This window comes from Ambystoma mexicanum, chromosome 13 (assembly GCF_040938575.1).
Source record: "Ambystoma mexicanum isolate Mex_15411 chromosome 13, UKY_AmexF1_1, whole genome shotgun sequence".
In the NCBI taxonomy this organism is placed as follows: domain Eukaryota; kingdom Metazoa; phylum Chordata; class Amphibia; order Caudata; family Ambystomatidae; genus Ambystoma; species Ambystoma mexicanum.
The window spans coordinates 181,564,335-181,582,634 of NC_090938.1; positions in this window are offsets into that span (position 1 = coordinate 181,564,335).

Sequence of the window (18,300 nt, forward strand, 5' to 3'; positions counted from 1 at the left end):
ACCTGTGAACTGCTCCCTGTTCTACGACAAGAAACTACTCTGATCCCTGCATCTAACTGTTTGTTCGTCAAGGTAAGGCCATGTACCATAATCATTTTGCGTCCAATTTATTTTCGTTCAAGACAGTACATGCAAGGAACTAGTCACATGTTCTGAGTTTACATTGGTATTCATAGAGAATTGTTGATCTTTACTTTTCAGAACTTTCCACAATGCCTGCCTGTTCCATTGGCGGTTGCCCTTCGAAGACCCATAATAAATCTGAAGGTACTATAATGCATGTTTTCCCTAAGACAATAGATCAGATAAGAGAATGGGTCAGATATTGCGGATATCCACCGTCTGAGCTTGAAAGTAGAGTCATGGAAGTCTTTGCGGACAAGAGGGGTGATCGATACCGCATCTGCAGCAGGCACTTTACCTATGACATGTACTCCACATCATTGCTAATAAAGAAGAACACACCGCGAGCGAGGCGAAAATTGCTCTCAACCGCTATTTCCACTCTATTCGTCCACATCCCTCCACTGGTGAGTCAAGTTTACGTATTTATCTCTCGGCCTTGCGGTAGTGTGTAGCATTAGCGAACAATAATTTCCCCATTTATGTATCCACTCAATATGAAGGCGGAAGATTCTCCATCCGTGTCGTTATTGCAGTCATCAGCCACTTCAAGCGCCAATCGGGTAATCTTACTTGGCTATTCTGCTACTGACTTGTTTTAGGCATGTAAATCAATAGTTTTAATTTATCGTGTAATTATTTTACCTAATGGTACACCCTTGTACTCGTCCTCTAGTCTTTGTTTTCAGTTATAATTATTGTTATCCAAAATAATGCAAGTACTGTCTTTCAGGGAGATGCTGAGGAGTCCAACGTATTGACGACTACCGTTGATGTCACTCAGATGCTCGAGGTACGTTTCTGGACAGTTCCATCGATGGAGATCATCAGATCTTGCATTCTTGTAGCGTGATTGTTACACACAATGTTTCTTTCGTTTTTAGCCATTGATATGTCCTTCTGTCGTCGCCCTCCTATGTGTCTTCTTTTTTCAATATTGTGTTCATTACTAATGAAAGTCCTATGTTTCAGGGAGTCGATGGAGCATTAGTCCAAGAAGAAGGGGGAGCTTGCAGTTACGGGTCGGCGCAACAGCTTGCAGAAGTGTGCACCGCAGTTACATCGTCCCTTGATGTTCTTATGCATTTCGAGGTATGGATACTGACAGTTCGATCAAGCGAAATCATATGACGTGATTACATCCGTTATACTTCCTTCTTTATTAACGCAAGTACTATGTTTCAGGGAGATGACAGAGCTTCTTCTACAAGAACATCACCCCTAGTAGTTGATGCAGATCTCTGGGTGGTGACACTTCCAACGATCGAGCAAATCGAATCATATTTACATATCCATTATTTATTTTAGACAACTGATCATTTGTGCAGGTCTATTTAGATGAGCCGTTGACGCCTGCACAAAGTTTATGTTCTTTTTAACAAAATAGAAAACCATACTAATGCAATTACTATGTTTCAGGGAGTTACTGAAGCATCATCTTCAATAATATCATCAATGGAAGTCTATGAGGAGCCCGAGGTATGGATCTTGACAGTTCCATCTAACTAGATCAACAATGCGTGAATAATTGTCGTTTGAATGTTCAAAGCGTTCATTTGTGTTTTGCTATTGAGATGTACGTGGGTATTGGTCCCCAAGTACATTTTGTGTTTTCGATATTATTATACATACTAATGAAAGTTCTATGTTTCAGGGAGTCGATGGAGCGTCAGTGCGTGACGGATGTGCTTATCATGAAAATATAGTCGTAGCAGCGCAAGAGGAAGTGGAGACATGCACACACGAGTCGGAGCAACAGCGTCCTGATGTTGAAGTTCGAGGCAAGAAAGTTTCAAAGAAAAGAAAGCAAAAGAAGGTTAGTGTCCTGGTCACTATATTATGTTGTTTTTCACTGTTAATAGTTCAATACTGTAAGTTGTGTTTAAACTGAACATCCCTTTTCCAATCTGTCCTCTAGTTGCGAGTGGGTGTACGAACGAGATCTACATAGACAGTGAAGAGAACGAGAGATGTTGCTTGTCAAACCTTTTGGCAGGGACTTGAGACTGGAGATGCATCGTGCCAATGGGAAGAATCTGAAGTGATTGACAACGGAGCTATACCACCACCAGCCATTGATAGTGAATGTCCTCCTGGTAGTTCGGATGCAGTCGGAGATCAATTCACAGAATCCACACCCGCAAAAGCTAAGACCACGAGAAAGTTGAAGAAATTGTCTTATTCACCCATCGCCGGAGAAGGAACAGATGTTGCAATGGAAGAGAATGAAGTGGATTACAATGAAACACCATCAATATCACTGAACATAGCGGAAGACGATATCAGAGATTCTACCTTTCATGTGAGTGACATGTCCTCAACGTTACAGGCTGAACCAGCTGGGATGCAGAGTGACAGTATAAGGAAAGAGGCCAAATTCATTGTATTCGATAGTTGTTTGATTGATATTATTATTCGGTTGAAATGTGGGCATTCGGTAGGTGGGGAAGTATGTGGGGAGCCATTGATTAATGTGACTCGTGCAATTCGAGGCACTAACCTTAAAATACATGCCACCTGTACAAAATATCATCCTTTCTCATGGTCTGCACAACCCATGCTGGGGCAACTGCCAGCAGGCAATCTACTTTGTGCAGCGGCTGCACTTTTTAGTGGTTCAAGTTTTAAAAAGTTAGAGTCTTTCTTTCAGTTTGTGGGAATCCATTTCATTGCGAAAACTCAGTTCTACAAATACCAAACCGATTATCTATTTCCAGCCATTAGCGAAGCTTGGAGAATGGAAAAAATGTCTATTGATAGTACATTCGCGGGCAAACGGTTCAGGCTAGCCGGTGATGGACAGTGCGACAGCCCAGGATTTTCAGCCAAGTACTGCACCTACCACTTTCAGGACATGGAAAGTAAGAAAATTGTGAGTTCGGTGGTCGTGCAGGTGTCACAAAGTACATCCTCAGTGGCCATGGAGAAAGTTGGCTTTGTAGCATCATTGCAAGAACTACAATCGCGGGGAATGGTGATCGACCTGATAGCCACGGACAGACACGTTTCAATTGCCAAGCCAATGAGAGAAGAGTACAAAAATATAAATCACCAATTTGACGTTTGGCATCTTGCAAAAACAATCAATAAAAAAATGTCTGCTGCAGGTAAAAAAAAAGAAATGCAAGGTATTTCACAGTGGTCCAAGTCAATCAGCAACCATCTTTGGTGGAGCTCAAAAACATGTGGAGGGTCGTTGGAAATTCTACTGGAAAAATGGCGGTCAGTAATGTTACACTGTACCAACGTTCACCGTTGGAACACAAACCAACATTTCCACAATTGTGAACATGGCCATTTGTCCACAGAGGAGGCACGGAAGAAGAAGTGTTTGATTCCTTCATCACCCACTCACAAAGCCATTGAAAAGATTGTATTTGATAAAACTATAACAAGAGATTTGAGGGGACTCACGGTATTCTGCCACACAGGAGATTTGGAGGTGTTCCACAATATGTGCCTAAAGTACAGGCCAAAACGATTGCATTTTGGCATGGAGGGCATGATAAATCGGACTCTTCTAGCGGTCTTGGCACATAACCATAATGTTGGCCGTCAACAAAGTAGGACGACCGGAACTTTAGGGACGCTTCGCTACAATAAGGCCTTCACTAAAAGAAGTAAACAATGGGTGATCAAACCAGTGTTTGAGGATATGCAATATGAGTTTATTGAGAGACTTATTGTTGACGTCCTAGATAGGCACATAAATGGAGTTGTGAACGAACCTGTGCAGGGGACAACTGCATTGCCACCCAACATTGCCTCTGTTCCATGTCCACCTAAAGAAGAGCTCATTGAGAAATACACATCACTGTTTAAATGATTGTAATTTGATTGTCTGTTCTCTCGAGTCTACTCATGTCGCAGGCCCATTTAATATGTGTATCTATGTAATGTGTAAATAAAAGTGATTGCTCAGTGTACATGCAATGTGTCTATCCAACCTTGTTCATTTGCGCATTAAATTAAACCAAACAGTATTATAAATAATTTTTCAAAAAATATAGAATGTCTCCGTATTTATGGTTCTCTGGGGCTGCAAAGCACGCAGACAAAATGCAAAGATGGAGTGTAAATTTCAAGTCCTGTGAGATGGCCTTACACTGAATGTAGCTAACTAGGAATGTGTGCTCGTTCAAAGTGAAGGTCAGCTGCTTTGATTTTTTGCTTGGGTGGCGGAATGGCCCACGACTCATTATAAGGTTCTATTGTTATTTGACCTTGACAGGCCGGGACCATCCCGAAAGACTTCTTTTTGGGCGTGTGGGGCAATAACGTAAGAAACGATAATGAATATAATTTCAGAAACGAAAGCCATTTCATGTTCGTTCATTAGAAGAAATAACGTCGGCATAGAAGGAGTGGTATTTCGGGGCTGCCCTACGCACAGACACAATGGAAAATGCAAATATAATGTAAGTAACTCTTTAGATGAGTTTATACCGCAATTTAATTACTATACAGTAGCTTTAAAGACGGGTTAAGTTGTACTTGTTCGTTCTATGTGGCATATTGTTTTGTACCGCGCGCTATCTTGAGGAGAACCATCTCCTTTTACGGAAGCACCTCAAAACCTTCCTCTTTGCTTCTGCTTTCTCTCTCCCTCTCCCCTGCTACAACTGGTCCACTGTCTGCGACCTCGGTCCTGGGCCCTTCCACTCTCCACCTTCACTGCCTCCCTGTCAACCCCTGCACTGGGGGACTGTCTCAGTATCCTACAGCCCCCCCTTGACGTATAATACCCAGTTGCACTGTCCTAGCTATGAAATAATTTCCCGACCTAATATATAAAATGAATAATTTTAATGAAGATCTGATGGTGAGACTAATTTCATTTTTTATGTTTTTCAAACAGGTACATCATCCATTATTGTCTGTGTCACGAGTACCAGACACCGGCGGATGGGTTTTTCAACCGCCAGTTGCTTCTCCGCGTGAACAACGTTACCACCCTGACCATTTTATGGGACGATCGCCAAGTACAAGTATGCCCTTACGCGGTACTAACGGCTTGATGCAACATACAGACCGTTGTGGTGGCCTAGTGCCTCGTTGTTGGAACAGCCATGCGATTATCAGTGCGACCGAAGAGCTTATTTTATCGTAAACCAACACCCTGTGTACTGCACACGAACATCGCTTGCCTCAAGACGAACTATTTTGTATCGAGAGCAAATAAAAATGCAAATCGCTGAATATTCTCAAAACATTTGATGTCAAATAAATGTACTTTGCCAAATGTACAATCTTGCTGTTTGCTTTTAAACCACAGTTTCATATTCCGAATTGTGGCACTGTATTGTGAGATGATCTAAGACCCTGTGTACAGCAAAGGAACATTGTGTGCCTCGAAACAAACTTTTTGGAACGTGAGCAAATAAAAATGCAAATCGCTGAATATTCTCAAAACATTTGATGTCAAATAAATGTACTTTACCAAATTTACAATCTTGCGGTTTAATTTAAAAGTACAGTTTCATATTCCCAATTGTGGCGCGCTGTGTTGTGTGAGCTCATCTGTGTTGATTTCCTGGTTCTGTGTGGAGTCGCGTAGAAGACGCCTGGGCGCGTTTGCCTACGCAGCTCAGTCACGTCACGGATAGAGGCGGGGAATATGAATGTTTTGATCAAGTCTGTTTCAGGGGCGGGGGATTTGATTTAGTGCCGCAAAAGCAGGTGAGCCAGGGCGATGGGGGGAAATGATAGGATTATCATAAAATGGCAGCTGTTTTCGAGTGCGTTAATGGACGAAAAGTCGGGTAAGGTCCATAGGAAAGTTTTCTACGATCTACCGATTTATGCTTAAAAACACAAGCCGAACCATAGGAACAATAAAAAAAAAGTCCCGGAACTATCCTTTAAGTCTAATTTTTTATATATATGGGCTTAATCGCTGTGTAATTGGCGAAGTGTGCTTTGAATCTTTGGATGTGATAATTTCAGGATTGGTGCCTGAAGAACAATGCTTATCTTTAGCTGTGTTGAGCTTTCTGGTCTGTCACCTTTTCACTTTCTCCCCTGAATGTAAGACCATAACTTGCATCATCACACTCTAAGAAATTAAATGTTTCTTCAAGGGGAATTTTCTCAGTAAAGAATGCCGGACCCTTGTGAGCCCTATTCATTGGCAAGTGTAAATTGTTCTCTGAATTAACCTTTCCCATAGAATCCGGAGACACATGTTTCTGAAAGCCTTTGTCATCCTTGCAAACCACATTTTTTGTGGATGTGAGATGACCCTTTTCTGCAATGGACATCATGTTCTTCAGAAGTATATTCCCTTTGATTGCTAGAGGGATGATTCCTGGAGATGTTGGCTCTTCCAAAATATAATTGCAATGTTCTGTTGGATAGATGACGTTGGCAAAAGAGATGCTATCTTTCTGAGATCCTAACTATTTTGGGGCATCTTTTAGCTATGAATAAAGGTTTTGATTCTATAATTCAACTGGTCTTAGCATTTGGTTGGGAGTCATCTGGAGATATTTGATATCTCCAGATATTAGTATTTCAGTGCCAACATGCATTTCAGTGTAATAGTTGAACGTGATCTTGTACCATGAACACTTTTAGCTTCTGTGTGCACGGTGATCCCTCTGAGTGGGGCCTGGGAGTCCTGGCCTCTTTTGATGATCCAATGAGACCTGCTGATATCAAAGATGGATCAGATCCGATATGCCGCATACTCCTGTAGCCAGCAATGCAAAGGTGAGTTCTGTGGATATTGAGGGAGTTAAGTTGGTAAAGAGAGATACTGAAATGATATCCTCCCATTCAGTTTGTTTGAAAAAATTGAATAGAGGTAAAGTATGCATTTGCTGATGCAGGGATTGCATTATTGCTGTTTGGTTGCCAATAACCTTCTTGCCTCCTTGTCTCAATGTACTGTGAAGGGTTAAGGAAATTCCCAATGTTGCCTTTGTATTTAGATGAAAGGTGTCTGGCTTCCACTGTTTCTATTTTAGGAGAAATTTGATTTAAAATACCTTTCTGTCTTAAGCTGTAGGAATCGTCAGGGCTGCACACAGTGAGATGAGGATCTACACAAGTCTCTGGCAAAGAAAGATAAAAAGAAACACATAAATACAACTTGTTGTAACCATGCACATTTCTAGATTGATAGCAATAAGGTGCACACTGGATAAGGGTTGACAACAGTAGAACAGTTTTTAGTGACTATATTTCTCTAAGTACTAATACTGAGGTGTTGATGGCATCTCTAGTTATGGTTAGATGTGACTTCCCAAAAGCTGAGAAGTATTTGTGATGGTAATAATGATGAACTGGTCTATGCAACTGCATCGAATCTATCAAAATATATAGATCTGTCCCAGTTCCACCCACTGGCATGAGAAAGAGGTATAGTTATATGGATGCTATGGAAGATCCACTTTCCACTTAATTTTCAGATGGAGTGAGGGGAGTAATAAGTCATTATCATTTTTGTATAGAATGTGTTACATTACATTATATTACATTACATTACGGTATTTGTTGAGCACACTCCCTCAGGCATTAAGGCTCTAACTACTGGACATACATTTAATAGATTTACAGGAAGCAAAAAGAACCTAGGAGTTCAGACAGGTGTGGTAATTTTATCCAAACTGATGGGTTTTTAGAGCTCTTTTAAAGGCAGGTAAATTAAGCTGGAGTCTGATATCTTTTGGCAAATTATTCCAGAGTTTAGGAGCTGTTGAAAAGAAGGCTCCCTTCTCTGCTTTGAGTTCTACATCTGGGCTGAAGGGGCAAGTTCTGTCCATTTGGACCTCAGAACCCTACCATTGGTTTGTCAATGATAGAGGCCTGCAGATATGCAGGCATGGTGCCTAGCCTGCATTTGAAAGTGATGGTTAGTAGCCTAAATGCTACACATGCTTCAATTGGTAGCCAGTGTAGAGATCGTCTGGCACTCGTTACATGGTCTCATCTAGAAAGACCCAGAACTACTCGTACAGCTCTGTTTTGTATTATTTGTAGCCTGTGCAATTCACCTTTACTAATGCCAGCTAGTAAGCTCCCACAGTATTCCATTTTAGCCCCAATAATGGCTCCGGTGATGATCTCGGCACTCGTTTAAGAGATAAGCGGTTTGAGATAGTGTAATAGTTTGATGTAATATGCAGAGGCTGTAACAATGCTAGAGACATGGGGTTCCATGGTTAAAGACTGATCAAGCATTACTCCCAGGATTTTAAGTTTAGGAACAGGGGTAATTAGATTGGTTCCTAATCTAAACAGGCCATAATTGCTGTCTAGTTTTTTTATAGCGTCAGAGCTCCCCACTAGCATGAGTTCTGTTTTGCTTTTGTTAAAGGCCAGGTTATTATTAAGCACCCAATTATCTATGATGGTAAAAAATCTGTTAAGTTCCAGTTCATCCTGCGTGGATTCCTGTAAGTGGAATGACACATTGGGCCTCATTACGACCCTGGCGGAACGGGTTAAACGGCGCCGTAAAAGGCTGTAGCGCCGTTCAACCCATTCCGCCACATTACAAGGTCCCCTCGCGGGACACGTTAAGCACGCCTGGGAAAACCAGGCGTGCATACCGGGTCCCGCGAGGGGAAGAGGGAGCAAACAACGGGCCATCTCGTAATGGCCCGTTGTTTACTCCCTCTCCCATTCCCATTCAGCCCTATGGGGGCTGAACTGGGAATGGGGATGAACCGTGTCCGTGTCCTCGAGTGAGGAATTACCGGGCCATCTGAACTCGGAATGGTCCGGTAAGACCTCATTCCGAGGACACGGACACGGATGCGGTTTTGCCGGCAGCCATGCCGCAAATAGCGGCATGGCTACCGGCATACCTCGTAATGAAGCCCCTTGTGTGTTGTCCACCTAGTTACAAAACTTTATGTCCCCTGTGTCTAATTCAGAGAAAAACAGTGTCATAAAAAATTGTAAATGCATGGTGACGTACTGGCACCCTGAGGTATCCCGAAATGCAGTGGAATGGGCAAAGCTTCTGCTATATAAGAGCAGTCTCTACTGACTCTATTCTCTAGGAATGAGACAATCCAGGAGCCAGCCAGAGGTGAAAAGTTGGCAACGTCTGCGAGTCTGTGCTTCAAGATAGAGTGATTGACTAAATCGAATGCAGCCGATTGATCCAGCGAGACTAGCAGGGACATCAAGCCTTTATCTAGTCTCTTGAGTAAATTGGATTTTAGTGAAGTTTCAGTCTCGAAGCCCCGTCAGAAGCCGGTTTGATGTTCGTTCAAGATGGGATACAGATTTAAATTTTCTGATATTTGTCCGTATGCAGCTTTATCTAAGATCTTCAAAAGAAAGGGTGTGTTCGAAATAGGGCAATAATTAAGCGCATTAACCCTGGCTAGCCCGGTTTTCTTTAAGATTGGTGTAACCATGGTATGTTTCAAATCGTCGGGTACTAACCCCTTATCCAAGGATTCATTGACAAATTTGCAGATTGCATTTATTAGAAGAGAGGGCCAAGTTTTTATAATTAAGGAGGCACAGGCACTGCCTTTGCAATGAGAAGGTTTTAATTTCTCAATGACATTGTGAAGAGTCTCCTCTGTAATAGGGTGAAAATTAAATTGAGGAATGGTCAATTGACTTCTATGTGGTTTTTGAGGCTTACAGGGGGCATTGACAGGTAAAATCTTCTTTCTTTCCCGCATACCTGCCATAATCCCAAATAGTTTATGTGCATACCCTTCTGAATGTTCTGACACCAGGCTACATCACAAATCTCCAGTTGGTCAGATGGTGGAGGGACAGACTCTTGTTCTTTTAGAATCTTAAAGATTTCATTGGTGTCTGAGACAGTGTTTTCTATTCTTTGGTTATGAAAGTTTTGTTTAGCCCCTAAAACTGCTAGTTTTGATCTCTTTACTAGGTTTTTACACGCTAACAACAGGAGTGAAGTCTGTGCAGATTTCCATAAATAGAAGGCCTTTATTACTATGGCCTTGAGCTTCCTTAGGTGAGTTGAGAACCAGGGTTGACTTTTATTCTCAAAGTTCTTCTGTTTCTTGAGTTTTAGAGGGGCTACATTTTCAGAAATACTGTGCATATTGGAAGCCAGATTTGATGACATTATTGATAGGGAAGCGTCCGGAAGGAAGTTTACATTAAAGTCCAATAGAGGTGCAATGTTGTCCACTGTAGGATGTTTCCGATTGCGTGACAACACATGTCAGTTGGCTAAATTTCTGAGCTTAAGGGGGAAAGGTACTATTATAGAAAAGTGCATTAATGCATGATTTGACCAAGGACATGGAGTAATATTCATGTCTTGACACAAGGTATTGGTGGTGGCAATCCAATCCAGCGTGTGTCCTACAATATGAGTGGGTTCTGCCACTGTTTCAAAACCTAGTTCTGAGATGGTCTTTTATACCTGTAAGGCTAGTAAATCTTCAGGGTCACCTAGCCAGTGGTTAAAATCGCCCATGATCATAAAATGCGATAGTGGTTTTAGTCGGGGAAGCACACGGTTGATAAGAGCTTCTATCCAGCTGTCCTTCAATGAAGGTGGGCGATATAGAAGAATAATATTAACTGTGAACTCTGCGTTCATGCCAATCTTAATATATAATGAGTCTTTTTCTTTAATTGTCTCTCGTGGAACTTTCCAAATAGAAAGGGAGTCTCTTAGGCTAAAAGCTACCCCCCTTCCTATACCTTCCTGTCTGTCCTTACGTTTCATAACGTATCCCTTCGGAATCGCTAAGTTCAAACAAGGGCACGGCCTCAGAACTCCAAGTTTCTGATATTGCGCAGATGTCTATAGTATTGTGCTCTATGTAGTTACTAACCTCTGTAGCATTTTCACTACACTGTTAAAAAGTGTAGCGTAAAAACACGGATGAATTGACATAAAAGTTGGTTATGAAGGTGACACATATGGTCACCTACCCCACCATGCATGGGGGTGAGAGTAACTATGCCTGGCCTTTGGCCAAGACCAACAGTTACTGCTGGAAAATGTACTGCTAGATCCATGCCTGCATGCCAGTCCCAGCAAGCAGTGCAGAGCGAGGGATTGGGTTGTTTGATTGTGCGAGGATTGTTCGAAGAGAACTGACCGTAATTAATCTGCTCACATTAGCGGATTGTTTGTTAACTAAATAATACAACGAAAAATTCATAAAACACTTTAAAATGTCAGCTGTGCAGCAAAATAAGTGAAATGATAAATATTAAACAAAAATAACCCCAATAAAACAGATCATACATCACCTCATCCATCCCCTACTTACCTGTTGGCTCGCCTCCACTTCCCCTGCACCCCTGTGGCTCAGGCCCGTCCCGCCAACGCGGGTCTGATCCGATGCTGCACAGTCCCTTTTTCTTTTACTTCTGGCCCCCCCTTCCATTATCAAGGAAGCGGGGGACAACCCTGCACCGTCCATAGACGAAAAATACCAAACTTGGGGAGCATGGGACAGCGCTGAAACCCCTGCTCTACATGTTTGGTATTTTTTCAAATTGATCAAATGGTACTGGCCGAATTCGGTCATATGTACCATCAATTGATTATAAACAATCAAATTGGGTAATACCCAGAGCGAGCTATGCCCAATGAGCATGGCAGAATGGTCACCGGGTCCACTGGGCAAGGCCTAAGGGCATAAATAGTGGGCACTGCAGGGAGAGACCCTCTGTCAGGACTTGGCCTAAATCCATGGCCCTGGCACTAAGACTCGTGCCTGTATGTTATTTCCACCATGAAACACTGTTTCTCCAAATTGTGTTGGTGGAAATATCATTAATACCAAAATGCTACAGGAAAAGCATCCAGCATTTATTATATTGTGGAGCGGGTCTGCACTGTTTTGCACACTTGATTGAGGAGGGGCTGGGGCTGGGCAGGCAGCGCCTGCATCGTATAAGGGCGCCTTTACCTTGCAGAGAGGAGAAGGGACTGTAGAGGGATTTGTTTTCCCTGTTCATGACAGGAAACCAGCAGGGACGTCATTTGCTTGCTATCCCTAAAAAAAATATTTTCTTTTTCAAATGGCAGCTCCCGGGCTCTGGCCAGCACCATTAGCTCTTTGTTTCTGAAGTGGCTGGCTTTCTTGTTTAGACTTCTTAAAAAGAGGGAGTTCCACAAGTGTAACACTGAGCAGTGACCCCAAATAAGAAAGAACAGAAATAACAAATAATGTGTCTTTCTGGAATTCATTACAATAATTGCTAGGCTCATTAAAGATGTATTTCAGGCACACTTCAGGGGGCGAGTCACTGATTTAGCCTGTTCTTAAACAGCTCAAATTCACAATGCAGACAAACAGTTCCAAAAAGCATTTTGAGTAGAATAAGCATCCATTTCGGACTATGTATTTTGCTTTTCTCAAGTTGCAGTTATAGCAGGTTTTTTCTGCCGTTGTCTCTGTTACGATCATCACAAGACATTCCACCTCGGTGTCCTCGGCCACTTGACAACATCCTTGTGCCTAAAAGCTTGTATATAGTGTAGAAATGTAGAACATAGCACATGAAGTGGCCCTGGGTTTCATTGTGCCTCAATTAATGCTTTTTTGTAATGTATCTTTCCTATCTCAATGGCATGCTGCTCAGGATGTTTGCATGTATGAGATAACGAGTGCCCTGAGTACGGGATGCCGTGTGAGTGCGCCGCTTTCCCTGCATTACTCTAAATTCTACAAAGATATGAACCCTCCCAATGGTATGTATTTTGCCAACCTTTGAAGCCTGAAAAGTAGATACACGCAGACTTGACATGTGGCCAACTTTTCACCAGACGTGTAGATGGACTAGACTGCTGTGAAATCTCAGTTACCATATTCATGGTATACACTACAGAGTGTAATTTGCTTTCTGACTTTGAAAGCATTCAGACATGTAATTGCTCTTTTTTCTGTAGCCGGTAAGATAGCTATAGTTGGTAAGATAGCTCAGTGGGCTGAGCGCTTGCTTCTGTGATGTGTGTGTGATATGCAGGTTGCAGGTTTGAACCCCAGCAAAGCCAACTCAGCCTTTCATTCTTCTGATGTCGATAAACGAGTACCAACACAGGCTGGGTGATATTGTATGTATATTTGTTCTATATAAAGCACTTAAGCGTAAGTGCTATATAATAACATCTCATTATCATTTGGTCTTAAATGCCAGCTTGCATTCACAGTAATTTGGTAATATGGGCCTATACACACTGATATTAATGATACATATGGTGATCCATTATTGTATGAAGGGTATATCACATTACAGTGATATCGTAACCATATTTTTTGAAGTGTACTTAGGAATAATGCTATGTGATGCCACTTCCTGTTTTGTCAAGGGGTGAAAGGTCACCTTCCATCGCTTCCTGTGATGTCAATTCGGGATGGGATCAAATGACATCACTTCCTGTGATGTCATCAGAGGTCAAGGGTTATGTGGTGTCACTTCCTCTACCCCTGCCATTTTTGGTGAAATTACATCCCTGGAAACCAGGTGGAAAATAGGCCATACACAATAGATACTGGCACTGTATGACCACGGCTATACAAGAAGCTGGTTTAAAATTGACTTGTCGAGGGGCATCAAGGAGTTAGCTGTGTGATCCAGCGACTGGCCCAATATTGACATGTACATTAGACGACAGCCAAGTTGGTTGAGTGCTCGCTGCTGCAGTCTGTATATGATCTGTAGGTTGCAGGTTTAAATCCCGGCATGGCCAGCTCTGCCTATCACCCTTCCAATGTCCATAAATGAGTATCAACTTCGGTTGGGATGATAATTGTATGTAAATATGTTCTATGTACAGCGCTTTGGCAAAAGTGCTACATAAATAAATCATTATCATTAACAATGCAAGTAGCACATTCAAGTAAAACACTGGAGACCAATGGAAATGTTTTTTTTTACCATGGATCACAAATCTGCACTAAATGTCTATATTCTGTGGGACTGCAAAGAAGCAGAGGGTCTGGAAGGGCTGCAGCAGGCCAATGGTTATGGCTGGGTTGAGAAGCTAATGCATAGGTGTACGTGTCTGTAGGGTGAGGTTAGCTTATGCAGAACAGTGTGGACGGTCGACAAAAGATAGCTTATGGGGGCAAGAGATCAGCAGCTAATCTCCAAGGGAAAATTTCCAAACCCACTTTAGTGTGATAGAGTGCCTGCCACAGAAATGTCTGTGAATCCTGAAAAACATAGCAAATCTCGCTCTCTCCTTCTCTCTCTCTCACTAACTTTCTGTCTCTCTCTTTCTCTCTCTCTCCTAATCTCCTTTTCACTCTTTTGCTTCGTCTCTGTCTCCCTTACTCTCTCTCTGTCTCTCTCCCCCTCTTTCACTCTCCATCTCTCCCTCCTTTCTCCCTCCCTGTATCTCTCCCTCTTCCCCTTACTCAGTCCACCTCTCCCTCTCTCCTTGTCTTTGCTCTCTTTCTTCTCTTGCCCACTGTGTTTCTCTGTCCTCTGTCTCTGTCTCTCACGCTCTCTCTTTCTGCCCCCCTCTCTCACTTCCCCTCTGTCACTCCCTTGCTCTCTGTATTTCAACTCTTACTGTGTTTTAAAGTAAATATGTTAAGGTTACCATTCACCTTGCCTTTGCCCAATATTTCTTTATAGGCTATTCATGCTTTTATTTCATTATTTTGTTTCACGTTATTTTGGAACCCCGTAAATCAATGATATCTAGGCGAGAGGCCAGTAGTACATGGGGCTCCCTTTTTTAAGCGATGACATTTTGACAGGTTGGAACCTCCCCTGCTTCCGGTATTACTCCCGCCCTTTTGATATGGTTTCTTATGGGTTTGATATAGATTTAATATAAAACCTGTATCAAAGCTGATATTCATTTTATATCAAATGCATATTTTTTATATAGTGTGTTTGTACTTTGATAGGATGTTTAGTTGATTTGATATAAAGTGAATCTAATCTTTACTTTAAATTAATATGATTTTAATGTGAAGTTTATGTAAAAATGTGGCTGGGAGAGCACATGTGCACTGTTGTCTGGTTGAGGTTGAAGTGAGTTGTGAGGCGATAGATTGCAAGTGTTAGGTTGTGGTGATGTGTTGATGATGCGGGAGTGGGTTTGGCTTTGTAAATATAGTGCTGATGTCATGATTTTATATAGATTCAATAGAGATGTAATATAAAGTTATGTAGATTGGGAGACATCATAATTTTAAAACAGATTTTATATAAAGTTGGAGTTCATTTGATAAGACTTTCTATTATTTTATATACATGTTATACATATTTTATATTATTTTTATATAAAACTGGCAGACATTTGATAAGAACTGTAAATATTGTATATAAACGATATATATATATATATATATATATATATATATATATATATTTATTATTTTTATATAAAGCTAGCAGACATTTGATAAGACTTTTGAATTGTATCTATATAAAATTTATATTATTTTATATTAAGTTTGCACACATTTTGATAAAAAACTTGAATGATTTCTATATAAACTTGATATATATTTTATATTCTTTTTATATAAATCTGGGATATATTTCCAGAAAGCTTGATATCAATTTGATTGAAAGGACCGGCTTAAGGCTGTGACGGCATCGGGGTGGGTTCCACAACAGAGATATATAGCTTTTTGCAGTGCGCTGAAAAACATTGCACTTTTTTAGCTGTTATGGGGTTATTCAGAAAATTAGCATTATGAACAGCCAGTTACGACGAGGGAATAACAGCTCCATGAAGTCCGTGGGTTCCGAGGATAGTTATATACATTATTGTTTGATGGAGAATGGTGATATGGAGATTTTTCAGGACTTGTTGTCGGATTGTGAGACCGGTGAGCTCTGCAAGAACATGGACACGTACACTTTCTGTTGACAGCAAGTTGCCTCTTACTGTTACAGCTATGGGGGAGTCTGTTGAGCAACCAGCTATGGCCGATGCAGGGTCTGAAGACATATGAATCTATGGTTTTGCAGGTGAACGCGGCGATGATGCCAGAGACGGATAACACCCTATTGCCCCATCAGAAAAAACAGAGCGCCAAGCGCCCAGGGTATCGGACTGCCTGCTATCAGGTAAGTATCTTTTAAGTGAGTGTGTGTGTTTCGTGATGAAGTAGCTATAGTTAAAACTGGTGTATTGTCTTTGTTCACAGCCTTTCACCAATAAGGTGGACATGGTGAGAAGAGCCAGGCTGTTCAAGCCAAATTGAAAAATCTGGGGATTTTGATAATATTCTGTGGAAGACTTGCGTTTCACTAACGGAAATCCATAGCGTTAAAGATTAAATGCTCACATTCGCTGTGACCTGGATTGATATTATGTTTAAAACAACACTTTCACAGATGGTGCTCAGGGCACAAAATTGATGACCCCCCGACAGGATGCACATGAGTGTTTAGAAAACGTTTATATGGATAATTCGCTGGGTAAAATATGTCACATGCTGAGATCTAAACGCCTTATAGAAATTATGCATTTGATGCAGTCACTGACACAGCTAATAACCGGTTTATGAACTGAACGATGCGTATCTAAAACATTGTGGGCTATACAAATGGCAAATACCCCCTTTTGAAAATCAAGCACTTTTGACGGGGTGTCCGATGTGTGTTAGAAGCAGTTTCATAGTGGGAGGATAAAGTATTTAAAGACAGTATGGTAGAGCAATGTGAATAGAGCCCTGTAAACTGACCTATTTGGATTGAGAGTGTAGATGTTTTCATACATATTTACGATTATTTAAAGGAAATAAAAACTGAACATCTGCTGAAAAGTGATCAATTTAATGTTGAAACCGACTGTTGGATGTGTACAGCAATTACTGCTGGATTTACTTAAAGAGCATCTTGGCACTATATGTCCAAGGCTGATGTGTTATCTGGAATCATCAACGGAGATATACTGAAGAAAATGTAACAATCCTTTATGCATCGCAAACATATGTGTCAACACCAGGCACCCTCTAATGGACAACTACTGGCAGAAGCAACACAAAGGAGGTCACATCGATTTAAGGTCGCCGGTAGAACCCTTGTTGTGAGTAAATTAGTCAACCTGCAACAGAGTTTTCGATGCATTAAAGTACAATGGTTGTTTGACAGGGAACTTTATGATTTTTTTGTCAACCAAGTCTCGATTATGCAATGAAAGACATTCTGTTTATGAGGTAATTGATGATATATCTATATTTGTATCTGAGAAGATCATTGTGCAACATCTGATAACTCAGGTTATTTAATGTGACTAAAATCTGAATAAAAATATATGTTTTAAATGTGAATAAAAATCTGTTGTTTTATTAAACCTAGTTGTGTCTTTATGTCGAACGGTTACTGGCAGAAACATTGACATCATAAAGGTGTCAAGAGTTTACAACAACGTCAGTGAAAATAAAAAAGTCAACCTTTGAAAACAACAGAATTCTATAGTGTGATTAAATGCAATTCCTCTAAATGTTGATTCCTCCAAAAAACAAGCTAGCATTAAACCTATAAATGAAATACACTTTTAAAATTGACAAGCGATCTGTGTCACTATGCATAGTACCATGTAATGAAGAACCAGAACCATTTATGAATTGTCGAAATATTTATTTATAAAAAGATATAGTTAATACAGAAAGGAAAAATAAAAGTTTAAAACAATTTAATGCAATATAAAAAAAAACATGTAGATTCAAATGCCCCAAATCTCAGACACACAGATAGAAGGCACATGTCACAATTAAAATTACAGGGGCGCTGTGAAAATGTGTGGGCTAATAGAGGTAATTATCAAAATATTTAATAGCCATTATCAAACAGAACACTGAGCATCTTTTGTAGAGTGACTGTGGTAATTTCCCACTATTTTTTATTGCGCACTATGCCCAGATGTTTAACGTCGATGGACGGTTGGGCGGTACATGCATCTCCCTGTGCAAAGGATTGCTCCATATCTTTCAAGCTGTCAAAATGTATTTCCCCAGTGTTCTTAACATTTAACATTTTACGCTTTACTTTCATGTTGACAGTTCCTAGAGATGTGCGGTAGGCGTATGTTTTGGGACCAACGGATATAAACTGCACAATGTATTCTTCAGGAGCTAGATCAGATGTTAGATCCCCAAGATAATTGGCGGTGGACGGGTTGACATCTCCAGGGCGGCTGACAAAATTAATGCTATCGGTACTGCAAAACCGGACCCCGTTCTTGTAATTGCTCCATCGCATCAAATAGTTTTAAGTGTGTGTTAGCGGTTG